The following is a 26,796-nucleotide window of genomic DNA, read 5'->3' on the forward strand; positions in this document are numbered from 1 at the left end:
TTCCTCATATCCAGCATCCCAGAGGCTTTTGCGCAGCACTTACTTATCACTGCAGTATCCAAGAACCGATCTAATTGATGTGACACCAATTATTCAAGTATCACTAAATGCAGAACTAATGCATCTGTGTGTACAAACCTCCTAGACCCTGACCATGAAATTATAACTCTGACATGAAAGGAGCCAGAGCGAGAGCACCAGCTCTCAGCTGAGCCCCTGCCACCGCAGCGCCGGCCAGCCCTGCTGGGACACCTCCCCGATGGCCTTGCGGAGAGGGCACATCGCATGGGGCGCCTGCGGCAAGGCCCACATCCAGCTGGCTGCATGGAGAGCCAGGACCCACGGCTCCTTGCAGGCTGGGCTGCAGATGTGGTGGGTTCTGCACAGCTGAACCCACCAGGGCAGCATCAGCCACGTGAGCGCTGGCAGGGCTGTCACAGCCATCGTGACAGCCAGCCTGGGGAGCCGCCTGCTCTGCGGGGCAGTGCAAGAGCCATTTCTGGGCTGCTGAGCCCAGCCCATGCAGCTAACAAAGCTCTTGGCTTGCACATGGACTGGTGCTGGGAAAAGCCATTCATTGCATTTGAAATTTTACTGTGAAATTAAGCTATGCCTGGACACGCAGAGCTTGGCATAGGCAGCGGTTTGTGTTTTGTAAATTGCTTTCTACAATCAATTAAAGAGAAGAGATAGCTGATGGCCCGGGGGGCGCACAGGGTGGCTCCTCTTTGGGCTGGCTCCAGGTCCCTGCCGTGGAGGGGAGCAGCCTTGGTCCCCAAGGGAGCAGCCTTGTAACAGGGAGACCGTGGGGCTGGGGAGAGCCTGCACCCGGTGGAAAAGGATGCGGGCTGCGGCCCTCCACCGGCATGCCGCGAGGACCAAGGACGGCCCCATCAGGGGCTGCTCTGTTGCCCCCATGCCCACACCGATTACCTGGGTGAGGGGCTCTCGCCCTCCTGCTGCTGGACGCCTGCTCCCCTCTGCACCCCGACACCCGCACCCCCATCAGGCACCGGGGGGACTGCAGAGCCCTGTGGTCCCAGCACCACTCCGGGGCAGCAAAGCAGAGAGTTCCCACGTGAAATGAGGGACACAGCAAGGCACAGTGGACATGGCAAAGCTCCGGCACCATCTCCCGTCACATTTGGACGGCAAGTATGGCGAGCGCAGCGTGAGTGTTGAGCTGCTTGGATGGCCAAGGGGTCGCCCCGGTTCTGGTTTGCTCAATGTTTTCATTAAGGACCTGGAAGATGGAATAGAGAAAGCGCTTATTAAATTTGCAGATGACACGAAGCTGGGAGGGACTACAAGTATCTTGGAGGACAGGATTAGAATTCAAAATGATCTTGACAAATTGGAGAAATGGACTGGAAAAAATAGGATGAAATTCAACAGGGACAAGTGCAAGGCAGTACGCTGAGCCGGGAACAATCAGCTGTGCAAACACAGGCTGGGGATGGCAAGGCCAGGAGCATGGAGCCCAGCCGGGCATGAGACGGCGCAGGCGCTCGGGCAGGAGCGGGGCAGGCAGGAGGCACGCTGCCGGCTCTGCATGGTGCCCCTTTGGGAACCAGAGGAGCAGGGCCTGCGGGGAGGCAAGAGGAACGGATGGAGGGAGTGGGAGGTGAGGAACAGTCTCCGGCCCCACGCACAGAGTGAGCCCTCAGAGCCGTGCCACAGGCTCTCCTGCTGTCCTGTGTGCCTCTCCCATGCTGGCCAGGAGCCATGGTGAGGTCTGGCTGGACCCCAGCCCCTGCACACACTGGGAGAGGGGACGAGCAGTGGTCCCCCTCCATGGGCTCTGCCATCCCCTTGCCTTTGCCAGCTCAGGGCCTGGGCAGCCGCTGCCCTGTGGCGCCCCAAAAGCCGCTCAGCTTTTCCCATTGCAGCCCCACAGAGGCAGAGCCCCAGCACCAGGAGCCAAACAGCCCCCACCAACTTTGCTACAAAGGCGTTTCCCATGCGTGTTCCCCACCGTGCTCACCCCTGCAGCCCCAGCTGTGCCCAGAGGCAGCAGAGCCCAGCGGGGACAACACATGGCTGCCTGGCCCGGGCTGAGCTCCCACAGAGCCCCTCCTGCTGCCTTCCCTTCGCTCCAGCAATTAGAGCTCCAGCCAGCACCCTCCCAGCCTGTGCAAACACCGAGACTCATTTAAATAAATTAAGAAGACATAATAAATCAAAGGGAAATGAGGGGCTGTGCCTGGGGGCAGGGGAGTCACTCGAGTTTAATTACATTGGCAAGCCTCTCGCAGCGGAAGCGCAGCGAGTCCCACATGCGGTGAGCGCAGATGTGCGGGAGCAGGCGCAGCGTCGCAGCACCACCCCGGAGCCCGTGCCCGGCACAGCACCGGCGCAGCACCGGTTCCGCCAAGTCAGGAAAGCAAAGCACATGCCTGTAGAGGTAGATCCCATGCACCGGCCACTCCTGGAATCCCAGTAGTAGGTGCCAGCTTGTCCCAGCACATGGCCACCAGCAGCTTCCAGTCCCGCAGGGGATCTGCTGGGGCAGCCTGCAGAGCCCTGCCTGCCCCCTGCCCCTGCCAGCCACCCAGGGCCACCTGGGGCCACCAAGCACAGCCGAGGCTCGGGGAGAAGCGGCAGCACCCCTCCGCCACCGCAGGAGATTTACAGCCCGTCCCCCGTTGTTTAAAGACTCTTGCTCACAGCTGCGGTGGGGACTCCAGAAAGAGCTTTTGTGTAGAGGCGGCAAATTTATGAGACTGGCTCCGAATCCCCAGTCACATCAGGGGCCTATTCGTCTTCCCAGGGCTGAAGATGAAATTAAATTATTGTAAAATAAATCTGTAAAAATGATGAAAAGACCATCACCCAGCGGCAAGGGCGGGGCACCGGGAACACACACGCAGCCGTGACGGATGGGGCTCACCAGGTGATAAAGCGCCTGGGACCTGGTAGCTCAGGGAATTTTTGCTGTAATCTCAGTAAAGAGATGTTGTTTACAGGAAAAATAGTATTTTGGGGAGGAAATTGCATTTCAAGGTTAAAGTTAAAAAATGGAGCGAGTCTCCCAGGGAGCCCACTTACGTGCGAGACGGTGGCAGGCAGAGACAAGCGTGTGGGTGCCGGAGAGCAGCCCCTGGGACACGGGATGGATGCAGCGCCTTCCACCCATGAAGGCAAAGAGCCAGAGCCCTGCCCCACAGCGGAGGGTGCCCAGCTCGGTGCCAGCAAACACTTCCCACAATGAGGAGAGCCCCGAGCGACCAGCACCCCCAGCATCCGATGCTTAAGGGCCAGGGCGGGCACAGCCGAGCAAACGCACGGCACAGGGATTTGCAGCTTCCCAGTTTCAGTCTCATCTTTTTCTGGGATGATTGGAAAAAATAATGACTTCATTTTATACCATGTTGGCTGGCCATTTAACAATGGGCCATTAGCACAGCTCAGCATGGGGAAGGGATTTATTTAGGACACATGGTTGCAAAGACAACCCAGCACCAGGTGCTTAATAGTGTTTCAGAGGTATCAGAGTGTTGCAGTGCTCAGAAAATGCAGCTGTAGGGAGTTAGGAGACTTTATTCTTCACTTCTGTGAAATCCCACAATACCAGAAGAGATTTCTCAGCTCTGCCCTAAGCACAAAAGCAGCGTGGAGAAAGCAGCGGCTTTGCAGGGCTGGGGTGCCAGCCAGCTTCCAGCCACGGTGCATCCCGGCTGCCCCAGGACCGGCTCCCGTTGGCACCCGGCACATCCTTGATTAAACCCGGGGGCTCCCCTCTGTCCCCGGCTGGGCGGCACAGGGGAGGGAAATGTTTCCCTGGCCCCGGGAAAGCCCTATCCTCCCAGGCAGGGCTGGACACTGGCAACAGCCTCCCTGGCTCATCCCCAGCCACTTGTGCCACCGTCCCGGGCAGCCCCAGGGCACCAGCAGGCTCTGCCTGAGCCTCCCCCGTGCTTTGGTGGCCTGGCTGGACACTGTCACCTGCCAAGAGCCTCCTCGCTCTTGCAAACACCGTGGCACAGCCCCAGGTCCAGTCCCCCAGCTCCTGCACCACCACCGGGGCAGCTCAGTGAGCACCAGCACACCCCTGACCGCCGACGGGCACAGAACTCCCCAGCGCAGGGACGGGGTGCTGGGCAAGTCCTCCTCGTGCCCGCCCACGCCGCCCAGCGAGCGCTGGCTGCAGAGAAGCTGGCGAGGCTATCGGGAAGGGGTGTCCCAGCACCCGGGTCTCTGCAGCTCAGCAAGAGGCACCATGTTTGCGGCAGCCACAACAACCAGCCCCTTCTCCAGCACAGCCCTGCGAGAGACAGGATGGAGGGGCAAAGGCAGGCACTGCAGGGGCCCTGGGGGATCCAGCCCTGCTGGCCCCGGCGAGCGGAATAGACTCACCTATAGCACACGGCATCAGCATGGCAACGCATGGGCAGCTGCAGGGAGCCGGTGGTCTGGGCATCCACGACAACCCTCAGCTGCAGCGCAGGCCCATCACATCCCAGAACCAGACCGTGCCTGCCTGCTCTCCCTAGACTGCGGGGAATCACTCCCTCCCATTAAAACCCTCTTCCCTGGAAGAGCAGGCTGGGCTTCCCCCACCACACCTCCCCAGGCTGGGCAGGGAGGTAGGACCCCCTCTCATCCTCTTATCACCTGGGAGGGACGTGGTGGGCAGTGCCCTGAATCAGCCCCATGTGCACCTAACGGCCCAGGTCGCATCCACTCACAGAGCAAGTGAGCTCCAGCTGGCAGCCCCTGCTGCTTGCACGGCCCCCAGCGCATCCCAGTGCTGCCTACACCTCACCCGGTGCTCCCATGGCTGAGCGGCTCCCGGCTTTTCCCAGCCCCCGTGGCCACTTTGCTGGACGCAGAAGCCGGCGCAGCCCCTCGCCCTCAGCCTTGCCAGCGAGCGGGGCTGGGACGCGCGTGCCGCAGCGCGGTGAGTGGTCCCGTGGCAGCAGGCGGCGAGGCTGGGGGCAGGAGCTGGCGGCCGTCCCGCGCAGGCAGCAAGGCAGCCGTGTGCCGAGGTGGAAGTAAAAGAGTTACCGAGCAAGCAGACGTTCAATAATTCATGGTCACTGAACTGCAACAGGAACAACGACAAATAATAATACAGGAAAATGGGGAAAAACCTGAAATCGTTAGGCCAATGGTTCAAGCATGAAGAAAACGCGCTGAGGGAGCGGGGCGGCAGTCACGCCATGCACGGATGGAGGATGGAGGGCTTGATGCCAGCTGCATCGTGGCACCCTGCCCCTGGCCTGGTACCCCCCGCCCAGGGGCCCCCGATGGGGCCATCACCCCACAGGGGATGTTCCGGGGCACGCGCCCAGCCCAGGGGACACCGAGCAGTGCCACGTGCCAGCCCTCAGTGCCCTCCAAGCCTGGTCGGCATGCAGAGAGCTTGTTCACGTCTCCCAGAGGCAGGGAAGGCAGATCTGCTCTCCCTAATTATAATTAGTGATGCTTACCATGGGAGTTTGCAAACATGGTTTAATTAGAGCAGCCGGGCTCCCTCCACACGCTGCGCCCTCCCCGGGGTCAAGGACAGAGCAGAGCAAGGGAAGCGGGAGCTGGGGGACGCTTGGCAGAGTTTGGCTGCTGGGCTCATGGAAGATCTACCCCTTCTCTTTGCCCACAGCTGTGGCCCTGAGGGCTGAGGGGGCTTGGCTCGGCTCAGCTCGGCTCTGCTGGCAGGGGTTGCCCTGTACCGCTGCACAGACCCTCTCCCAGGGACCCGGCACCACCCTGGGGACAGGGAGGACACCCATGCACACCGACTCAGCCAGAGGCCAGCGGGCACCGTGCTGGGAAATTTAATCTACAGCTACAAGAAAGGGCTGTGGAGTCTCTAGATGCATGAGCCTGCTTCTTCTGTCAAGAAGAAAAATAGGAAAGGGGCGTAGGGAATTAGACAAAAGCCATGAAGCAGAGAGGGAGGGAAGGTGGGGGGGAGTCAGGGAGAGCAGGCGGTGCCACCGAGCATGGAGGGGGTCACACAGCTCCCTCCCACTGGGAGCACAGCCACAGGTTGGACCCATCCCAGCGTTGGCCAAGTGAAGCTGCCGTCTGCAGCAGCCTTTGGGCTCATCCAAGCCGGGCCAGGCTGGCTCGCTGGCTTGTCCTTGCAGCCTGGCCATGGCCCATGCCTGGTGGCCACATCCCTCCCCCAATGCCCAAAGCCCTGCATAGCTGGGGCCAGGATTGTGCCGCCCGTGTGCAGGGGGGACATCAGTGAGTGCCAGGAGGAGACGGGGCTGAGCAAGGGCAAGCCCCTGGCAGGCTGCGGCTCTGGGTACAGCCAAGCCGACCACTGCCCAGGCTGTGCCACGACTGACCAGGTTATCTGGAGGGATGAACTTTGGCAACATGAGTGAGACGATCCCGAGCCCAAGGACAGTCGTCCATGGAGGCCAGGCAGCAGCAGGTGCAGCATCTGCGCAGGCTGAGCTGCGGGCAGGACGCCTGGAGATGCTGCGTGGAGAGTGGCGACTTGCTCAGAGCTCCCTGCAGGACCCAGGCACCGCACCGGCAACCTGGATGACTAATTGCCCTTGTCACCAAACCTAATTAGGAGGCTGGCCACAGCCAGCTGGAAACTGTAGGTGTTAATTCTTTCTGGCGGGAGCAGTGTCCCGTCCAGAGGGGCTCCTGCACCCCAGCCTGCCTGGAGCAGCTCCCGCAGGGATTGTGCCTACCCTGGTGCTGTGTCCCAGTCCTCACCCTTCTTGCCCCACATGCATGGCCATTCCCCATCGGCAGGGTGCACGCAGCCTGGACGCTGGCCACCAAGCCCCCCCTCCATGGAGCCACGCTCTGAGCCCTGCATGCTGGGGGAGCATGGCAAGGGCCTTTGCTGGGATGGGTGTCCAGGTCCTGCTCGCTCCGGGGGGGTCTGTGAGGACGCAGTGCATCCCCATGCTGTGCATGGCGGTCCCGCTGCCCCTGCGAGGCTGCGTGGTGGCGAGAGGGAGCCGAGCTCAGTGTCTCGGTGACAGGTTTACAAATCACCATTGCTGTGTGAAGAGGGAGCTTGGCTGCCTCGGCATTCATCCCTGCGCTAATTACTGCCTCCCCGAGGAACCCGATCCATCTCGCTGTAATTGACAAAAGGCAATTAAAAAGCAGTTGTGAATAAAGGGGGACATCTCTGGAGGGCTTGGCAGGAGAGATTTAGGTGCTTTGCTCCCTGCTGCCTTGGACACATTCCAGCGGCGCGGCTCAGGAGTGATGCTTGGGGTGGTCATGCCCCCTCCTGCCCTGCTGCCAGCTCAGCCCTGGGGCACGGGTGCTCTGTCCTGTGCCCAGCCCAGCCCAGCCCTCCGCTCACCTGTGTCTTCTCCTGCCCTGCCAGCTGCAGGACCGGCCACTTACCCCATGCCTGGTCTCCATACAGATCCAGAGCCCCACCCAGCCATGTGTTCTCGGGCCACCTTCCCATAAGCAGGGACCAGGGCAGGAGCAGCAGGACCCTGCACCCACGTGGAACCAAAGCCACCACCCGCTGCCTGTCCCAGGGGTTCCCAACCAGCCCATGCTGGGATAAGCCCCTGGAGCTGGGGGAGCCCAGCACCTTTCCCAGCTGGGAGCTGCGGGGGACACAGGCAACATGGGGGAGAGGAGGGCAGAGCCACACTGGGAGCAGTGCTGTGCCTGCCGCTGGTGTGCCACGGCCCCGCTGCCGGCACCGCCGCAGAGCGCGGCCTTGCAGGAGACAAAGGGCAATCAGCGGCGAGTGGCACGGAGCTGGGCGTGAAGAGCAGCTGATTGAGGAAGAGACGCGTCAGATGCCTCTTGTGCGAAGCAATCTCCTGATTGTGGAGAGCAGCAGGTGCGGGCGCTGCCAGCTCACCTGCGGAGACGGAGGCGCAGAGAGGGAGGGAAGGGCAGTGCGAGGGCAGGGGGGACGCGGGACAGCGTGTGCCCTGCGTCCCTGCACAGTGTGTGCCTTCTGTCCCCGCACAGCGTGTGCCCTGCTCCCCTGCATAGCAGGGCCCTGTGTCCCTGTGTGGCAGTGCCATGCATCCCCGCACAGCGTGTGTCCTGTGTCCCTGTGTGGCAGTGCCATGCATCCCCACACAGCGTGTGTCCTGTGTCCCTGTGTGGCAGTGCCATGCATCCCCACACAGCGTGTGTCCTGTGTCCCTGTGTGGCAGTGCCCCGCATCCCCACACAGTGTGTGTCCTGTGCCCCTGCACTGCAGTGCCATGCATCCCTGCACCACATGCCCTGTGTCCCCACGCAGTGTGTGTCCCGTGTCCTGGCAAACCGTGTGCCCGGTGTCCCCACACGGCAGTGCCCTGCATCCCTGCAGGCATTTCTCTCCTGAGGGCCCGGCAGCTCTCCTCCAGCCTCGCAGGGACCGGCCACCTGGGGACCACATCCCGGCAGCCCCGCGGGGAGAAGAGGGCAGGGGCAGCAGGTGATGGTCTCCAGCTGAGCGGGAAGAACATGTGGGCACAGCGAGCCATGCCAGCCCCACGGCTTCGGGGCTGTGCCAGCCCCGAGGCACATCCCGGCGCAGAGCTGCCCTTTCTGCCTGCTGCTCACCTGGGGCCGGGGCTCTCGAGAGCTGCCCCATGGCAGGGGTGAGGGTCTGCGTCCACCCTGTCCTGGGGAGGGGGCTGCCATGGGGCGTGTGGGTCTGGCAGGGCCACCCCGCTCTCCAGTGGTGGCAGATGGCAGGATGTGCTGATGCCGGGATGTTCTTCACCATCTGTTGGGTCTAATTGACTTCCTCCAGAAGTTCTTAAAAAAAATTAAACCAGTTGCAAGAACAAAATTGTTAATTAAAAGGCCTTTTGATTAGCTAGACAAATATTTACCAATTATGACTGACCCCGGCCGCTCTATTTTTTGTCTGCAAACTCCACAATCAGCAGTTATCTCAGCAATTACGTCTGCACCAACATTTCCCTCGTGTAATGCCTCCCGCGGGGGTGTCCCCGCAGCGGCGGGCAGGCCGGCAGGAGGAGGGGGCTCGGTGCTGCTGAGCGGAGGGGTGAGCTGCCCCGCTGCCCCCTGGACATGGCCATGCACCAGCCCCTCTGCAGGGGTGCGCTCCCCCCATCTGCCGCCTGCCCCGCTGCAGGTGCCTCCATGCTCCGGTGCCTTCTGGCATTGGCGTCCTCCCGTGGGTCTGGTGCTGGTCCCCAGGCAAACCATTTAGGCTCCTGTCACACCGAGAGGACACAGCTCTTTGGGGGAGGCTCGGTACATGGCTGGGCTCCCTGCTGGCCCCCGTGCTCAGTGCCCAGCCTCAGGGCTTTGCTTCCCATGGCCAGCCGTCCATGGCCCTCTCCCACCCCTGGGCAGGGGGTGCCGAGGGCTGTGTCGGCTGCCCAGGACCCTGCTGCACCACTGGCGCTGCTCCCAGACTGCTGGAGCGGCTGGTGGGACATGGTAAACCCCCTTTCTCCCTGCGCCCCACCGGCACCCCACAGCCAGGGGCTGCAGGATGCCGAGCCCGTGTCCATCCTCGCATCTGCCGCTCTTGTGCCAAGAGGTCCCAGACATGGCACGGCACAGCACGGCACAGCACAGCCTGTCACCCACGGCGCTGTGCGGGGACCATAGCCTGCGACACGCCGGCCCCCCACTCTGCAGAGGCGAAACCCCTGCGGTCGCACGGCGCCGAGGGATGCGCTGGGAGGGAGTCTGCGGGGGGTGGGGCAGCACCGGCCAGGCACTCCCAGAGCGGGACGTCGTTTTTAATGTGGTAAGAAATTGATGGATGATTCTGAGCGAGCGAATGTTCAGTGTAAATTACCCATGTTAGGCTCCAATCCGTGGCTAATTCATTAGACACACGTTTCTACACAAAAATAAAAAGCCTTCTGCATGCATTGTTCACCAAACGCTCTGAAGAAAAGATGTGGGGAGGCGAGGCAGGCTCTTGACCCACTCTTCTGGTTAAATCCTAATTCCCAGCCTCTCTGCTCTTGCCGTGATGAGCAGGAACGACTCCAGCCCAGTCGTGCAGCCTGCCAGGGAAACGCTGCCAGAGCTTGCCCACCCCTGGAGCCCCGGGGCCACCCAGCCATGGAGCTCGGCACCTCTCGGAGACCAGAGGAGCCAGGGAGGATCGCACGGCATGTCACGGGGAGCATCGGCCGCCGGCTCTGGCAGGAGAACAGACCCTGGGCATCGGACCCAGCAAAACGCAGGGATGGCTGTGAAGGCCCATTCCCATGATCTAACACCATTTACGGTCTTATTAATGGAGTGGGAAAGCTAATTGTGATTAAGGTAACGACGGCGCTAAACAGATCATTCTGCACTGAAGGGCAAGATAGATTTTTAAAAAGTGAATAAAAAAAAAAGAAAAGACGGAGTAACCGGTCTTTAAAAATACAGAGATCAGTAAGTGAGGATTCATTTTTTTATTAGCACAGGGATCTCCAGGGAGGCATGTGTCTGCATCCCCAGTGCCTGAGACTGCACAGCCCTTAATAAATGGCACGCCAGCGATGCTGGGCCTGCCCGCTTCATTACCATGACTACTGCACTCTGCTTTTACAGAAAACTAAATATTGAACAGAGAGCAGGTGCGCCGAGGATCCCAGCCCTCCCAAGCCATCAGTGCAGGCAGCCACGTCCCCCGGGAGGGAGCGTTCGGCCACGGGGCTGCGGGCCAGCCAAGGTGGCCACCGTCCCCGTCCTGCGTGCCTGGACACGGGAATACCTGAGTCGGTGGTGCAAGGACCAGGCCAAGCCCTGGGCAACGGGATCAGCAGGAGACCCTTCTCCAGGAAGATTAAAATTGCCGGCTGAGTGGAGCAGAGCTCCTTTCCCTGCCAACAGCAGCAGGGGCAGCCCAGCCGGGACCTCACCATGTGCCGACCAGCCCTACAAAGGCTGCGGGACCCTTCCCGGCATCGGGGATCCCTGTGCTGGCCGTTTTGCCGTGCCTGCCCGCCGTGGGAAAGCTGCTCATTGCACTCTCCCAAAGCAGATGCACCCCAGGGATGGAGGATGCGCGGTAGAGACATCCCGTGTCCGTCCTCTCTGCGGGGCTTGGCTGCTCATTTCCAGCAGACCCCAGGACCCAGAAACTCAGCAAACGTCCCGTGGCTCCTTCTTCCCGCAAGGGCTAGCGCAGGAGGCGGCAGGGAAGGAGTTTGCATATCAGGACTGCTGGAGGTTACTGCATTCGTAAATAGATGGCGTGAAAGCGCTTGAGGTAAGCAAGACAGGAGGAAAGACCGTGTCTCAGCACCGCTCCTGCCTGCAAACAGCCTTCACCTCCTCTTGCATTTCAAGGGCTCCCCGAGGCCCGTCTCCGACCGGGGGCGACCGGGGCTTTCTGCTCCCCGGTGCTCTCCCACCCTTCGCCGTGCATTTCGATTCACCCCTCTAAATGTTCTAATGCTGTAAAAGATCCATCAGAAACCTTCCACTCCAGAGGGATATATATTATCTAAATTTGATAAGACAACTTAATTTCTCTCCGTGTCTGTTACTGGCGATAAAACTGGGAGACTTTTATGACCCGGAGTCCTCTGTAAGATTGTCAGGAACTTATTATACAAGGTATAACTGGATTTCTCTCCACAGATGGCTCGCAGCCATGAGCTGTAACGCAATTCTGCAGCACATTTGGTAGAATAAATGCAAAGAGCTTGTTACAGGGAGTTAGATAAGAGAGACAGGAACACGGCTCTCGCAGGCTAATTCGGCATCTGATCTGCCTTTTCCCTCGCTGTGAAGGACGACTAGGAAAAATGCATTTCACTTTTCCATGAGGAAGGAGCCAAGCTCTTCCCAGAGCCGCCTGGGACCGGCACGGCAGGCAGTGCGGGGGCGCTGGGAGGGATGGGACCCGGTGTGCCGCGGCAGAGCCGCAAGCCCTGGCCCTTGGCGCACGCAGCAGCCGTTTCCCTGGCAAACCAGCACCGGCAGGTGCCTCCCGGCACGGCGGTGAGGGACGGCAGGTCCCTCTCTGAGGCCCTTAATGTCAGGCTCATCTGTTATAGTTATCACACAGCCCATTCAGGCTCTGACCAGATAAAGGCTGGTGATTTTTTATTTACTGATTTTTTTTATTTCAGCATCCTGTGGGCAGGATGCCATGCGGCACACTCATTTATCTCAATTTGCTCCCTCCCACCTCCCATTCCTAATTTTTCAGCAGAGCCTTGGAGGTGAAAGCCTTATCTCTGCGGTTCTCCTGCACGCGGCTTTCCGTGGCCTCTCCTTGTAGGGGCCCTGACGGGGCTATTTACTGTCGGAGCAGTGGCTGCATGGACTGGAGATGCCATCGGTCCCCGGGCCAAGCCACAGGGTGCAGCAGGGCTTGAGTGTGGGGCTGAAAAGCCTCCTGGTCACGCAGCGGCTCTCCTGAACAACAAATAACCTCCCCTCCCTCAACTCAGACTGTGTTAGAGCAAACGGGAACTGCTGGAAACAGCCGGTGACAGCATCTTCCTCTCGTGGCGGTTTTGGCCGCCCGCTCTCGTACAGCCCCGCTGGGGAGTGGGATGCTGGCAGCATCCCCATGCACACACTGTCGCCTGGACAGGGTGCTCGACGGGCCCCAGCACCGCTGCAAGCAGCCCCCGTGGCTATTTGGACAAGCAGCGCTGGTCCCTGGCCCTCGGACCCCGAGGGGACAGCGGGGCTGGGAGCCTGGCTCAGAGCGGAGGCTGCGGCATAATGTGGCTACATTAATGCTGGGCGAAACATGTTGTTATGTGCATCAGGTTTTGTAATGGAACATGTTTAAAATTCAATAGAAAGAAAGATTAAAAAATAAGTTTCTTATCTAAAGGAGCCATAGAGCCAGTGAGGAAATTATGAATGTCTCGTTGTCCAAGGTTAAAGAGTGAGAGCTGAGGCATGAAAAGGCAGGAGATAAGATGAAATGTTTTCTGTTCAAATGAATGGGCTCTACTCTGCTCCGTAATAAACGATCAGTGTCAATATGACAAATTAATTCTGCATTGAGCTCCATTCAGCGTGCGCAGGGCGGGGAGGGGCCGGTGGAGTGGCAGAGTCCCCGGCCACAGCCTCTGCCGCCAGATCCGCGCTGTGGGGCGAAGCCGGGAATTCACAGCCTGTTGCTCCGGGAATGTCTCCTGGAGGGTGGTGCAGGAGAGGCTCCATGTCCCCTGGTTCTGCAGCCCCTCTCTGTGGCTGGTGGAAGCCCCCGGCCAGCAGTGGGGCTTGCAGAGTGGCAAGTGCCCCAACGGGAATGGCTCTGCCACCCCAGAGCCACCCGCCGCAACGGCTGGAGCCCAGCCCTGGCCAGGGGCTGCTGCTGCATGGAGGGTCTGCTTGTGGTCCCACGGGCTGGGCTGCGCCGGCTCCACGAGCCCCCTCACAGAGGGGACAGGGTGCCCCGGGCCCTGACCACGGGCTCTGACCTGGCTCTGAGTGCTCTTCTTCCCATGGGGAGAGGGGGACCGCAGCAGGACCCCAAGGACAAGGGGACAGGGATGACGCGTCCCGGGCTGGCAGCTGCGGTGGCTGCAGCAGAGCCGTGCCAGCACGAGGAGCTGCTGGCAGAGCAGCCGGGTGACCCCGCGGAAGAGATTGGACCTTTTAAAAGAGACAGTGACAAATGAAGCTCCCTTCCAGCTCGAGGCGCGGAGGAAGGGGGCAGGGAGACGCTTCCAGAAGCCATGAGCTGAAGGTCACCCAGGAGCTGGACGATGCTGCCACGGGGTGAGGGGGGCCGGGAGGGGATGCTGTGGGATGGGAGGGTGGGAGCAGGTGGGACGGTGGCTGCGGGACCCAGATGGGCAGTTCCAGAGGTGCAGGCAGCAGTGGGAGGAGAGGGGGAGCAGGAGCCATCCCCACCCTGGGAGAGGACGGGCAGGGAGCAGGGTCCTGTGGGTGATGCTCCTGAGCACCATGGTAAGTGGCTGGGGCTGTGGTCCTGCCCGAGCCCCCACGCTGGTAAGCGACGCTGCCGGGGTCTCGTTTCCCACTGATGAGCAGTGAACCCAGGGATGGCAACACAGTTCCCTGGGGTGGGAAGCAGGCTATCCGCCCAGGCAAAGCCCAGAGAACCAGTCCCACCGTTTTCCACGCACCATTCCTGCTGGAGAGCAGCCTCCAGCCGAGCCCGGTCCTGCAGCCGCCCAGCAGAGCAGGAGCCGGAGCAAAGGGCTGTGCCGCACGGAGCAGGGAGAGGACGGCCATGTCGGCCCAGTGCATCCCAGTGGAGGCACGGTGGTAACAGCGGCTGTTATTATTCCAGGGAGATCCTTAGCGCAAGACATGCTCTCGCAGAAGACAAATCGCAGCCGACACACAACACTGTTGCTCTGTGTTTATCTCCAGTTGCCCGAGGGCAAGAACAGGTGAAGTTACAGGAGATGTGGGACTGCTGGAGATGAGAGCTGCCACAGCCCCCAGTGGATCCACGGTCTTGTCCCAGCACGGGGCTCACTCGTCACCAGGCAGCTGGGTGCAGGCAGGGATGGAGGAGAGCAAGGGCTCTCGCATCGGCACCCAGCCGCCCCAGAAGAGGATGGGCAGGCGGATGCCCGTGCTGTAGCGTTCCCCCCTCGCTGCAGGGCCGCCGGCCGATGCCGGAGCACGGGGAGCTGCGGTAGCCGGGCTGCAGGGCCTGCTCCTGGAAGAGTTAACAGCCTTCCCCATCTTGTTCTGGAAACACTGACACTGGAGCTGAAATGGAAACAGCTGAGATTAAAACAAGAAAATGAGTATAGAAATGATGTTTGTTAAAGCGGAATAGCTAATATAATCCTCAAAGGATTTTTCCTTTTGACTTAAAAAAAAAATCTAATATCTTCATTTCCATACCTTTTTTAAGCTAATTTGTGGAAAATTAAAATGGTGAGCCCACAAAGGCTGCAGTTTAATTGAATCTTGCATCAGCCCTTGGTGAGCAGTCTCTCTTGGATTCCTTGATTAGTTCCCTCCATTAAATCATTTTTGCATCGTTTAGCTGAGATACTGTCTTCTGGCGGGTCTGGGACTCAGGGACCTGTATAACTCAGTCTCCATCTGAGCAGATGCCGAACGACATGCCATGCTCTGGAGAATCGTCTTATTTGGCCTCCCGTGTCCGCAGGACTCACTCCTGCTCCTCGTTGGCCGGGGCAGGGGATGCTATGCGGGGCTGCCTGCCAGCGCTGGGCTCCGTGGGGCTCAGCGCATCCCCAGGTGCCCGGCATGGTGCTGCGGGACTCGCATGCAAGGGGAGCAGCAAGGACCACAGTGTGACATCCCGGCGGGGGAAGTCCTTCTGCCCGCCTGGTAGCACCCTGCGCACGGGGCTGCAGGTGCTGGGCCCCGATGGAGCACCGGTCCTCGGTACAGGGCATGCACGCAGGATGCGGCCGCAGCACTGGGAGCCGTGTGAAGTTCACCTTCTGCCTCTCCTTGCTGAACATCCCCTCTCTCTAAGCATGGATAAATCACACCTACCAGGGACGGCTCATAACTTAGTGGGAAGAGCATTTACAGCCTCCCTGTCCCATGGCACAGCATCCCGACAGGGACAGAGCCACTAAATCTCTCTGAAGCCACCAGCAGCAGCTGCACACCAGGACAGCCAGCATGGCTCCGGCCTGGAGAGCCATGTCCCAGCCTGACGCTGCCCCACTGCGCTACAGAGATGCAGGTGCTCGATGAGCCAACTCATCCTCACGCATCCCTCAAGGAACCCTGGCACCGCTCCCTGTCCCAGCCTGTGGCACATGAGTTTTCTGATGGCCTTGTCAGGCTATCATGTCCTGTAGATTAAAACAGATTTATATAAAGTCCTTTTCACCCCATTAGATTACTCTGGATTAACCTTGATCTCAGTAATAGATGCTATAAATGTAAGTCCCGCTCAGGGGGATTTTATCCATATGTTCTTGGAAGGCAGAAAGTAGATAAATTCTTAGAGAAGGTCTTACCGAGTGATTAGAAAGTTTTAACCTCTTCAGACCCAGCCGGGGCCGTGTGCCCCTCTGCGGGGCGAGTGCTCAGCCCCACTGCCTCGGGCAGCACCTCCCCTATGGCCGCGGGCTGGGGCATGTCCTGCGCTGCTGCCTGGGGAGGGGGACACAGCGTGAGGTGGGACGCCAGCCTGACACTCTGCTGCTGCACGGAGCTGCCCCGGCCAGCGAGCTCAGCCTGCCCAAAGCACGCTTTTGGGGCAGCCCGGCCTACTCGAGCCTCTCCTGAGGGATGCTGGCACACTCCATCCTCTCCTGAGGGATGCTGGCATGTGTGCGGGCAGGGCACACCGCTGGCCAGCCATTCTGGATCTGCAGTAAAACCTTGACTTTGCACCCTAACGAGAGTCCCACAGCAATTTCCTCCTGTTATGCCTCAGGACCACGAGTGCCCCGGAGTGGACGGTTACCAGCAAGCACCTGAGCTTCGCTTGCGAGTCCTGCGCTGCCTCTTCAGAGCCAAGGGCTGCCTGATGCTGCCTCTGCCCTTGATTTATAGCCTGTGGTTTCCTTGACAGCTTCATGCTTTTTCCATCACCAGAAGGGAAAAGCCTGCTGGGCAGAGCAGACTGCAGTACTTTCAGTGTTTGATGGCCGAGAAACAGTTAATTCAAGGAGTGATGAAGGCAGGGTGTGGAAATTCAAGCAGCTGTGAGAGCAGAGGAAGGAGGGGTCCAAGCCAGCACATCGCTGTTCATGGCACCACGCGCGCACCCGCAGGTGTGACCTGAAGGGGTGGCAGCAACCAAAACTAATTCCCCATCCCCTCCTGCTGCTGCTATTAAATTGCTCTAAGCGCGGGCTGGAGCCAGAGCCAAGCTCAGCTCTTCCAGGAGAGGCTGGCCAGCAAGTTGCCTTCGGCTTGCTGATCAGAGAAACACCTAATGGAGGGAGAAGAGTTTGGCACTGGGCTGGGCTGCAGTGAACTGGCCCGGCTGGAAGCTGCTGCGGTCACGCAGACCCTGCAGAAGACAGGGGCAAGCTGTTGACAACAGACAACAGTAATGAAGAGGAGTCAGCTCGGCAAAGCTACATCCAGCGGGGTGCATTTAGGGGGGGTGTCTGTGAATATGCTGGCTGCTGGGTGGTCACCGGCTGCTGCGCTCGAGGTTGGAGCTGGGAAGGGCCGATACCACTGGTACCACTTGCTTTAATATTAATCACTGACTGTCTATCACCGTCCTGGCAGGGAAGAGACAGCGGTAGGGAGGGGCTGCAGTTCTGCCGCTGGCAGCAGAGTTGGGTCTCGCAGGCTCAGCAGCACATTCCCGACCCGAGGTGCTCCCACGGTGCCCGGCTCTCCCGGGACCAGGCTGGAGGAAGGATGGCCGGGTTCCCAGTGTTGCCTTGCCAGGGCAGGGTGCTGCGTTACACAGAGAACACAGCCAGCCTCACGGGATGGCTGCTCAGCACCAAGCAGCCAAGGAAGCTTAAATCCAGACTGTTGAGGATGAGGACAAGCCTGTGTCCTGCCCGGACTGAGCTGCCACCCAGGGAAAAGCCCACTGGGGCTGGCTAGGCTGTGTCATGGGGGTGCAGACTCTCCTGTGCCCGGCATCCTGCCTGGTTGAGGTCACTTCTTGCACCTGACTTTGGCCGCTGCAGTGGCGGTGTCTCCCCCTCAAGCACCACGGACCCTCCTGCAGCAGAGGAATGCCGAGGAGAGCGTGCCACCCATCCCCACTCATCTCCCCCAGCCAGGCTGCGCCGCGCAGGCACCGCTGCGCACGTGGCGCACGTGAGCACGGGAGGAGGACTCGCACCGTTCCCGAAGTTTGATGGAAATGTGCAGGGTCGGCTGTGCCCTGCAGTCAGGGCCTCCACCTGACGAGCTGCGGCACGAGCACACCGAGCCAATCAAGCTGGCATGGGCAGGAGCTCTCTGCCAGGCGGCAGGCACACGGGATGCCGAGTGAATAATACATCGCCTGCCCTCAAAGGCCGGCGTGTTCGTTAGTGCATTGACCTCCCTGCCTCCCTTCCCTGCCGGCATCTCTAACGCAGCCATAACCGTGCACCTCCCTGGGGGGGGAAGCCCCACGTCCCTCACATCAACCAGGGACCACGATCTGTCCTGGCTCTTCTGCTGCAACAGGAGATGTTTCCCATGGTGGCTTGTGTGTCCCTCTGCAAGGCTGTGTCCTTCCCCACACCCCGCAAGGACCACGGCCGGGCAGAAGCAGTATTTGCAGGACAGCGTGTGCCGCTGGGCTCTGAGCTCGTGGGAGAACCAGCGGGTGACTGCTCCCCCATAACTGTCAGTGCGATCGGGGCTGCTGCCGGCAGCTCTGGAAGGAGAATCTCTCTTGACAGCCCGCTCCGCGCTGGCCCCGAGCAGCCCTGCCGACTGCTGCACAGCACCGTGGCAGCGCCGGCTCCTGCCTTAATGCTGCTGCCACTGTGAATTCGCGGAGCGTCTGTACGCGCCTTGACAGGCCGCCAGGTTCCCTGTCCTGAGGCACATCTCTCCGGAGGGCGGATCTGCCGCTTCTCTCTTCACTGCTGACCAGGCTACTCCCCACCTCCAGCCGGGCCCACGGCTGGCTTCTGCCTGCGCCCCCATTCCTCTGGACCCAGGAGCTTCTTCTCGCTGGACCTCTCCTGGGGACATGGCTGCACAGCCATCACCAAAGGGTTGGGGAGTCCTTTGGAGCCGGCAGAGCCCCCAGCGCCCACGAGGCACACCCAGGTCCGGCTGGTGCTCACAAAGTGTGGTGGCCATGGGCAGCACTGGTGCTGCATGGATGCTGCATGGATGCTCCAGCCCCCAGGCTCGCAGGGAGCAGCCAGGGGCAGAGCAGGCGCAGTGCCGGCCTTGTGCCCACATAGCCACCGGGACACCAGCAAAGGGGAGCACTGAGAGCCCCGGCCAAGCGTGGCACAGTCCCAGGCTGCACCGTCCCCTGCCACTGCCTGGAGGTGCCAGGGTCTGTTCTGCTGTGCTCCCCCTCCCAGGAGGCCGGGAGGTCTTACTGAGATGTACAGAAATTCTGCCTGCTGCCATGAGCTGTCACCTCCGATTCTGCTGAATATTTAAAAACCGCCTGAATCTGAAGTGACAAATCCATCATTGACCATCTGCCACTCTGCACGGTCACCCTGCAGCAGTCCCTGACATTTCCAGCTCTGCCCTGACACGAGCCAGTAACTCGGAGATGAAAGGCATCAGCCTCAGCAGGCTGACAGGCGCTGCCCCTGCCAGCCCCAGGCCCCTCCATGTCCCACGCAGAAGGGACAGACAGGGTACAGGGGCCCCTCCTGCCCCTCCCCGGGACAGACTTGGTGACATTTTGCTGACTGCTGCTGAGCACGTGCCTCCACGTGCGCCGGTCCCACCACCGGCACAATCTGTGGGACAGAGCCTGCGGGACAACCCACTGAGGGCACGGCTGTCCCTTGAATTGGCTGGGAGCAGTACCCCGGCCATCCCTCAGAGGGGTGCCGTCCCTGGGGATGGGGGTGCCACAAGCCCCGTGGGCAGCGCTGTGCCCTCCTGCACCTGTACCTACCATGGGTTCCCCCCAGCACAGCTGGGCTCCAGTGTGGGGTCCCCTCCCTGTCACCTGGCGCTGGCTGTCCTGGTTGCTCCAGGCAGATCAGCGTTGGCACCCTGCAGACCCACAGCTCTGGGGAACAGGCTGCTTTGAGGCAGGGTCATTCCCAGGAAAAGAGCAAGTGTTAATTGCTACTCATTCCCTCGGCAGCTGAACACCCACACTCCTCTGCTTGGCGTCAGCAGCTCCTGCAAAACGAGCCCACACTCAGCCCTGTCCCCCCCTGCCACCACGGGGACGGGCAGAGGGGGTACCCTCTCTTTGAGGTGCTCTCCTCCCCCAGCTGCTCCTCATGCTGGCTGCAGGAGGAGTGTTAAAACTACTGGCTTCCCAGCAAGGCTGCCTCTCCCTGGAGACCTGCTCTGGGTCTCCGCGACAGAGGCGGTTGGTGGCACCACTCATCCCAGGCCCTGAGCCAGCAGCAGTCCTGGCGCCATGGGCCAAACCCCAGAGCCCCGGCAAGGACTGAGGCTTCCCGGGAGCTCTGCCCGGGGCTCAGGGTGGCTCCCGTTCCCTGGGGCCCCGGGAAAGGTCGACAACACCCACCACTGCGGCTGCACCGGGTGCCAGTGGAGCCATTCCTGGCAGCCCTCCCACATAGGGATCACACTGCAGCAAGCCCACAGCGTTCCTCACCACTTCTCCTGTGACCACAGCGCCGGATGGGGTGGAGGAGCAGGGCAGGGTGCCAGGACATCCCACAGGGGATGCTGGGGACCGTGGCCCTACGCCTCCAGCTTGGCTCGGGATGCGGGCAGAGCCAGCCGGGCTGCGGGAGGGCTCCCGCCTGCCTTTCGCTCCGTACTTGTAGCTGGCACAGAGCTGCAATTTACAATCAACCTGCTGTTTGAGCTAATTGTGCTGTAATTGCTGAGCTGTGTTCCCTCCTGTTTCACTAGAGAGCGGTGGTTCTTATACTCTTCTTGGCAAGCCAGCACATCCCTCTGTCGGCCCCATCGCTCAGCCCACTTTCTCCCACCCCAGCCGTGCCCCCAAGCAGAGGCAGTTTTCTTTTCACTCCCTCTGCCAGCAAACACCATCTCCCATGCCTGGAAGCTGCTGGTCTCCCTATGAGCCCCCATTGGAAGCAGTTGCCAGAGGGCACAGGGTGATCAGGCACTGCCATGCCATGGGATGTCCAGATGGGCAGAAGCAGGGCACTTCTCCAAGAGACACCTCTGCCTCCTTGGAAGGCATCTTGCCAATGTTTCATTTTGATTAGAGAAAATTTGTGCAAAGGGAGGAGCAGAGCAGACTGTGCCTGAGTCCAGGGGACGGGCAGGATGGGGTCTGGGGTGCCCACTCCCCCCCTGCAAGATGATGAGCTAGTGAGCACTGAGGGAGAGAGATGGCAGGTTATCAATTGTAATTAAAGGACACTGTCACTGGAGGGGCTGGGCTGGTTCCCAGCAGCTCCCCGTCACTCCCCTGTGCTGACACCGCAAAACTTGAACATCCTCCGTGCTATTTAAAAATCCCATCTTTAATAACTCAGAGGCATCAGGAACCTGCAGGACAGGCACAGGGGGACATCAGGCACTACGGGGACAAGCGCAAGGGGAAGACGGTCCCTGGAGAGCAGGGGCGGGGGCTGCAGGTGGCCCCCGGGGCTCGGTGTCCCCCCGGGCTCCGTGCCCCGGTGTCACCCCGGGGCCGGTGCGGGGTGGCGGCGGAGCGGAGCAGGCAACACCGCAGGCAGCACCGCAGGCAGCACCGGGCTCGGGGCGGGGGAGGGAGGGGGCAGCGGGGTGAGCAATCAGCACTAATCAGGTAGCTCACTAATTGCCGGGCCTCCCGCAGGGCGGTGATGGCTGGAGGGCGGGCGGCAGCGGGCGGGCGGCTCCGGCGGCCCCTCCCGCGCATCCTCGACCGGGGCAGGTGTCATGTTTTCGGTCTAAAAGCATTTAAAAGGGATGACAGTTAAAAAGTCACAACGACGCTGCGATGCTTTCCGTTCTTTCAAGCGAAAACGCTTTGAAAAGGCGATTTTTTCTGAGAAAACTTGCCCTTCTTCCAAGATTTTTTTCTGCAAGGGCCGCATTTCCCACGAAGTGTGGCTGTCCTGTCGCAGCGAGGAGCGTGTCGGGGGGGCTGCCCGGTGTCCCCACTGGATGCCCGGTGTGGGAGGCAGGGCAGGGTGCCCAGGGGCTGGGGGACATCGTGCTGTCCTGGCAGAGGGTCCTGCCCCACACCTGGGGCTCGGCAGGACGTCCGCAGCCCGTCCTCAGCGCAGGCTTGCTCCTTCACACACACCTCCACCTGACAGGCTGGGCCCTATGTAAATTCCCACCATAATCACTCTGAGAGCTATCAAACTATCTAATTTAATTTCTTTGTGAAAATAAATAGCTAAAGTGGCCCTAGGTACATGCATAAATACTTCAGCTTTATGTTGGGCCTGTTATTACTTCTCTCAGCTTGTGTAGTTGTAACGCACACTTAATAAGTACATATTTATTGCACGTCTCGTCCTGGTGGAATAGTGAGGAGCTTTTGCTGAATAAGCAGGAAAACAGCTTAGTCTGTAATAAAAAAGGGAGGGAGTTAAAAGAAAATACGTCGGGTAATTAATGATTGGGCTTTGAACAGCCATAATTTTTTATTAAGCAAGTATGCAAATATGGTGTAAGTGGCTGCGTTAGTATTCGACGGCTTTTTTTAAACATCGATGGCTGATCTCTGGTAAGATGCTCTCTCTTTTTCTTTACGCCTGTGCGCACAGAGACAAGATGGTGAGCAAGCAGGAGAAGTTCTGCGTGTCCGTGCAGGTATTTGGGAGCGTGCACACAGGGAGCGTGCGTTGCCCGTGCAGCCCTGGCCAGCGAGTGCACGAGTGGCTTCGTACCGCTCCCCGGGTCTGCACAATGCGCTGCCTTATCTTCCTCCTCGCCTGCTGTCATCCATTGTCTCTGCCTTTCTGCTGCTTGCTTTGGCTCGCCTATACATTTGTTGCATGCTTCATTAATCCTGATAAATATGTGGATTAGTGCTACGCAGGGCTGGGGAGACTGGGCCGGGAGAAGAAGTGGCTCCAGGGATGCTGGCAGCACTGAGCTTCCAGAGCCCTGCTCCCGCTCCCCAGTGCGGGCACCCATCGGGCTGCCCGACCACCAGCCATGCCCAATGGCAATGCCGGGTCCCTGCCGCAGCCCTTGGACAAGGTCGTGCTGTGTACCCGGCACCTGTGGCTGTGGAGAGGGGAGAGCACGCAGCCCTGGTGTGTGGGATAGGCAGGGAGAGGGACGATGGCCCCCCCCGGGGCTGCTCCCAAAGCTCCATCCTTCCTGGGAAGCCTACAGCCCTGTGAAAGAGAGATTTCCCATGCAGAGCTGCTCCATCCCCGAGCACCAGCACCACAGCCACGCAAGCCAGGATGGACACGCAGGTGACAAGGAGCCATGGCCAAACCTGCCAGGGCTATCACTCCTCTGGTTACCAGAGAGTGCTGCGCCCCGTGCAGACCCCGAGGCACGGTGGGGCAGCATGAGGGGCTGACACGGGCTGCACATTCAGCTGCCCCCTCTCTATGAGGAGAGTCGCAAGGGTACATCTGTCCTGGTGCTCCAGGGGCAGGAGGAGCCATGCCAGCACTGCAGGCATCCCAGCCACAGGGTCCGGTCAGGGCTCTTGGGGCTGTTGATGCTGCGATACAAGGGACCCCAGAGACCGCGGGGGCTGCCCACCAACAACACGAGGAGGCTTAACTCCCTGAATGAGTCCTGCTGCTCCGTGGTCGGAGAGGACAGCTCAGCGGAGCAGGTTTTGACATGCCGAGCTGGAGCTGGCTCCCCGGGGAGCAGACCTCGAGTCCCCCTCCCCACTGGAGCAGCAAGGCAGGGAAAGGAACCAGCAAGAGAGGACGGCCAGGTTGCAGGAGTGACAGGGCCGTGGCAAAGCACACAGCGACGCTGGCAAACAGCAGGCTGATCTCCCCATTAGCCCTCATTAGCACGTGGCTGAAAGACAACACGAGTTTAAATTAAGAAGACATCACAATGGTCCCAACTGTGTTACCGCTGTGCTCAGAAAGAGCCCGACAGCTGCTATTTAATATACCTTCATGATCTGTCAGGGCATATGCATCCTGCACAGCGCGGCGTCTGTGCCTCGGCACACACACACACGCACACACGCTTCTGCATGGCTGCACGCCTCCACACGCAGACAGACACCAGCACCTGCCTCCGCACGTGCCCACGGCTCTGTGGGCTTGTGTGCGGGGGACAGGATGGCCATGCTCAGGCCTTGCTGCCCGGCGCCGCCAGCCTGGCCCGGGACGTGGTGGTAGAGGTCTGGCGCTGGGGCAGAAGGGTGTTCCTCCATCACCGGAACACCCGGCTATGGCTCTCTGGACAATGAGTGACGCTGCTCTCTCCCACATGTGCCCACCCGGACCCCAGGGAGCGGTGAGACGGCTGGAAGAAGCCTGGCTGCAGGCTGGCAGAGCCGAGGGACAGCAGGGCACGGGCTGCTGGGGGGACACGGCATCACGCCGGGATTACTGCTACCGTCGCGGCGAAGCGGAGATATTAGCACTCGGTATTTATACTGCATGTTCCCAGCGTCAGGCTTGCTAATGACTCCCACTGACACGGGGGAGCTGGTGGCTGTCATGAGAAGGGAGAAAAGCAGCAACTTGCCCGTGGGCACGGAGTGAGCCAGCACCTGCATGACGGGGGCTGATGCTGAAGGTGTGAGCTTGCCCCTCTCACCGGAGACAGGCTCGCAGGGGCTGTGCAGCCTGCTGCTGGCCCACGCCACTGCCTTGCCTGAAAGCTCATCTGCCAGCCCACGGTCTGTGCCTGCTGGCCCCCAGGAGCCCGGATCAAGGAGGGCACTTGCCCTTTGTGCCAGGACATGCAGAAGGGCCAGGGCAGTCCATCCCGTGAACGGGACAGGTGGCAGGAACCGCACCATCCCACGGTGCCAGTAGCCTGGTGGGTCTCGCACAGAGCTGGGATGCTCCCACCAGCCTCAGCCAGGCAAGGAAAGCTGTGCTCATGGACCCATTGCTTCGAATCAGGCACTACCAAGGCCACAGCAGCGAGAAACGTTCTCAGCCATGGATTTCCCTGCTCACCTCACTGCAGGGAGCACACCAGACACCCCCCTCTAAGCCATGGGAGCATCCTACACAGCCGGAGGGATCCAGCAGAGAAGTGAGTGTGGGGACAAAGTGCCAGGCACCCCTTCATTTCAAAGATGGTAGCTGGGAGGAAGAAAGGTCATCATCTTCCTGGGCCCCCTCACCGGAGGAGCAGAAAGCTGCAGCACAGAGCTTAGTGCAGACCTGCCGCCTCAATTATTTATAGGTACCATGGGTAGAACATGTTTTAATGACATTTGTGCTGGAGCTCAGCAGCGCGGATCTGCACTGAGCCAAAAGGAATATGTCAGAAGCTTTACGGATGGTAAAAGCAGCGTGTCAATCACAGTGGCATGCTCACCTTAGTCCCTGTATCGTGCTCCCCCTGCCCTGCGGAGAGCCCGCCCGCAGCCCCCGTGATGGATTGATGGGCAAACCCACAGACACACACTCATAACTCACCAGGCTTTTTTATGGGTAAATCACAAGTAATAAGCCTTCCCCCTAGAATGAGAACGACATCCTGGAAAATTATGCTCTGGTTTTACAGCAGATGATGGAGAAGCGATGGACTCCTTGGGAGGGGGTGCCTGTCCTCTCCTCAGGCTGGAGGCTGGGCAGGACCCCCACGCCCCATGTTGGGCAGCCTTGGGGAAGCTCTGCCCTGCTGGGGACATCTGCCCGTCCACCCATCCGCCCCGCTGCCTCCCTGCCTGCCCCACACCAGCCCTCCAGGGCAAACCAGGAGCCGGTTGTGTGGGCACGTGCCAGCAGGCTGGGCAAGGATGGGACAAACCCGGCACATACAAACCTAAGCAGGAGATGAAGGAGATGGGAGAGACCTGGGGATCTGACCTGCGGCGGGGCTACATCGGCTCTGTACACGTCTGTTCCCATGGTGGCACGAAAGGGATGTGTCTCTGCCTAACCTTGTAGTCCTGCGGCCACCTTCTCTCTGCAGCTGATGGGCTGGGGGTCCGCAGGCCAGGGTCCCCACAGCCAGGCCTAGAAGGAGCAGAGGCTCCTGAACAAACCAGCTGGACATAACACGTTCCAGCATCTCCGGTGGCTTCCTGGAGAGGAACCCAGGACACTGGGCTGTGGTGCTACAGCATCTCCAGCTCACCCCTGCGCCCGAGAGCGTGCCTTCTTCTGGGATTTAATGCTAATTGTTCCTAGTGTCTCTTTGCATTTCTGCTTGCAGAATGTAATTTTCTTCAGAAAATGCTCTTTTGCAATTACTGTGAATCACACATGAAAAGCAAGCGACCACATATTGATTGGGGCCCAGGAAAAGCACCGGAGCCATTTAGAGTAGATTAACTTTTTCTGGAAAATGGTTTCACAGTTATTTAAAGAGATTAATCAGTTCATTTCAGGTCGTTTACCATTGTTTCTATGGCCTAGCCTCCCCCTAAGCACACAGCCTGGAATATCCCCCTCTCTGTTGCGGGAAGAGGCCTTCCCGGGAGGAGATGTGCCAGGAGGAGGGATGGAGCCCTTGTCCCCATGGTGTCTGCCCAGGGTGATGCTCTCCTAGTCCCCACTGGCAGAGAAGGTGCTGCATCGCACTGCCCAGGGTGTTCACGAGGGACACCCCCTCGGCTAACGAACATACAAGTGTGCTTCTCGCCAGGTTGTTACGGTTTGAAGAAGCCACAACAATTTATTGTCGTTTAGACAATAGATAGAACAATTATTCTATCATCCAATGACGCCTCCCCACCCGGGAAGGGGAATCGGGAAAAACAAGGGTTGAAATATAAACAGATTTAATAGAATAAGACTAAATAATTAACATTAAGAATACTAAAGAACCAGTATTGATCCCAACACCAATATAAAATATACAAGGATCATACTCAGCCCATTCTCTCAGCAGGAAGCTGTGCCACTCCCAGCCGGGGACAGCAAATGTGGGACACTGCGAGCGCTGCGGCTTCCAGAGGAAGGGAAGGGCTCAGGGCTCCAGAACCACGGAAAGGAGTTCTCAGGGCAACAGCCATCAAGAGAGAGACAGCTTCTCAGCAAACTTTCTAATTTACATGGAACGTGATGTTCATGGTATGAAATAATCCTGTTGTCAGCTTGGGTCAAGTGCCCGGGTCTCGCTCCTCCTCAGCCCCGCACCTGGCGAGCTTGAAAACACCGAGACCTTGAAACCCACACACCAGAGCTGGCTATAAAGTGAATATTTTCACAAATTCAGACACCAGAGTCTTCTAAAAAACGCAGTTTTCCCAAGCATTAGAAGAGACCTTACTGAGAAGTAAAATTA

The sequence above is a fragment of the Chroicocephalus ridibundus genome, chromosome 12 (assembly GCF_963924245.1).
Source record: "Chroicocephalus ridibundus chromosome 12, bChrRid1.1, whole genome shotgun sequence".
Lineage (NCBI taxonomy): Eukaryota > Metazoa > Chordata > Aves > Charadriiformes > Laridae > Chroicocephalus > Chroicocephalus ridibundus.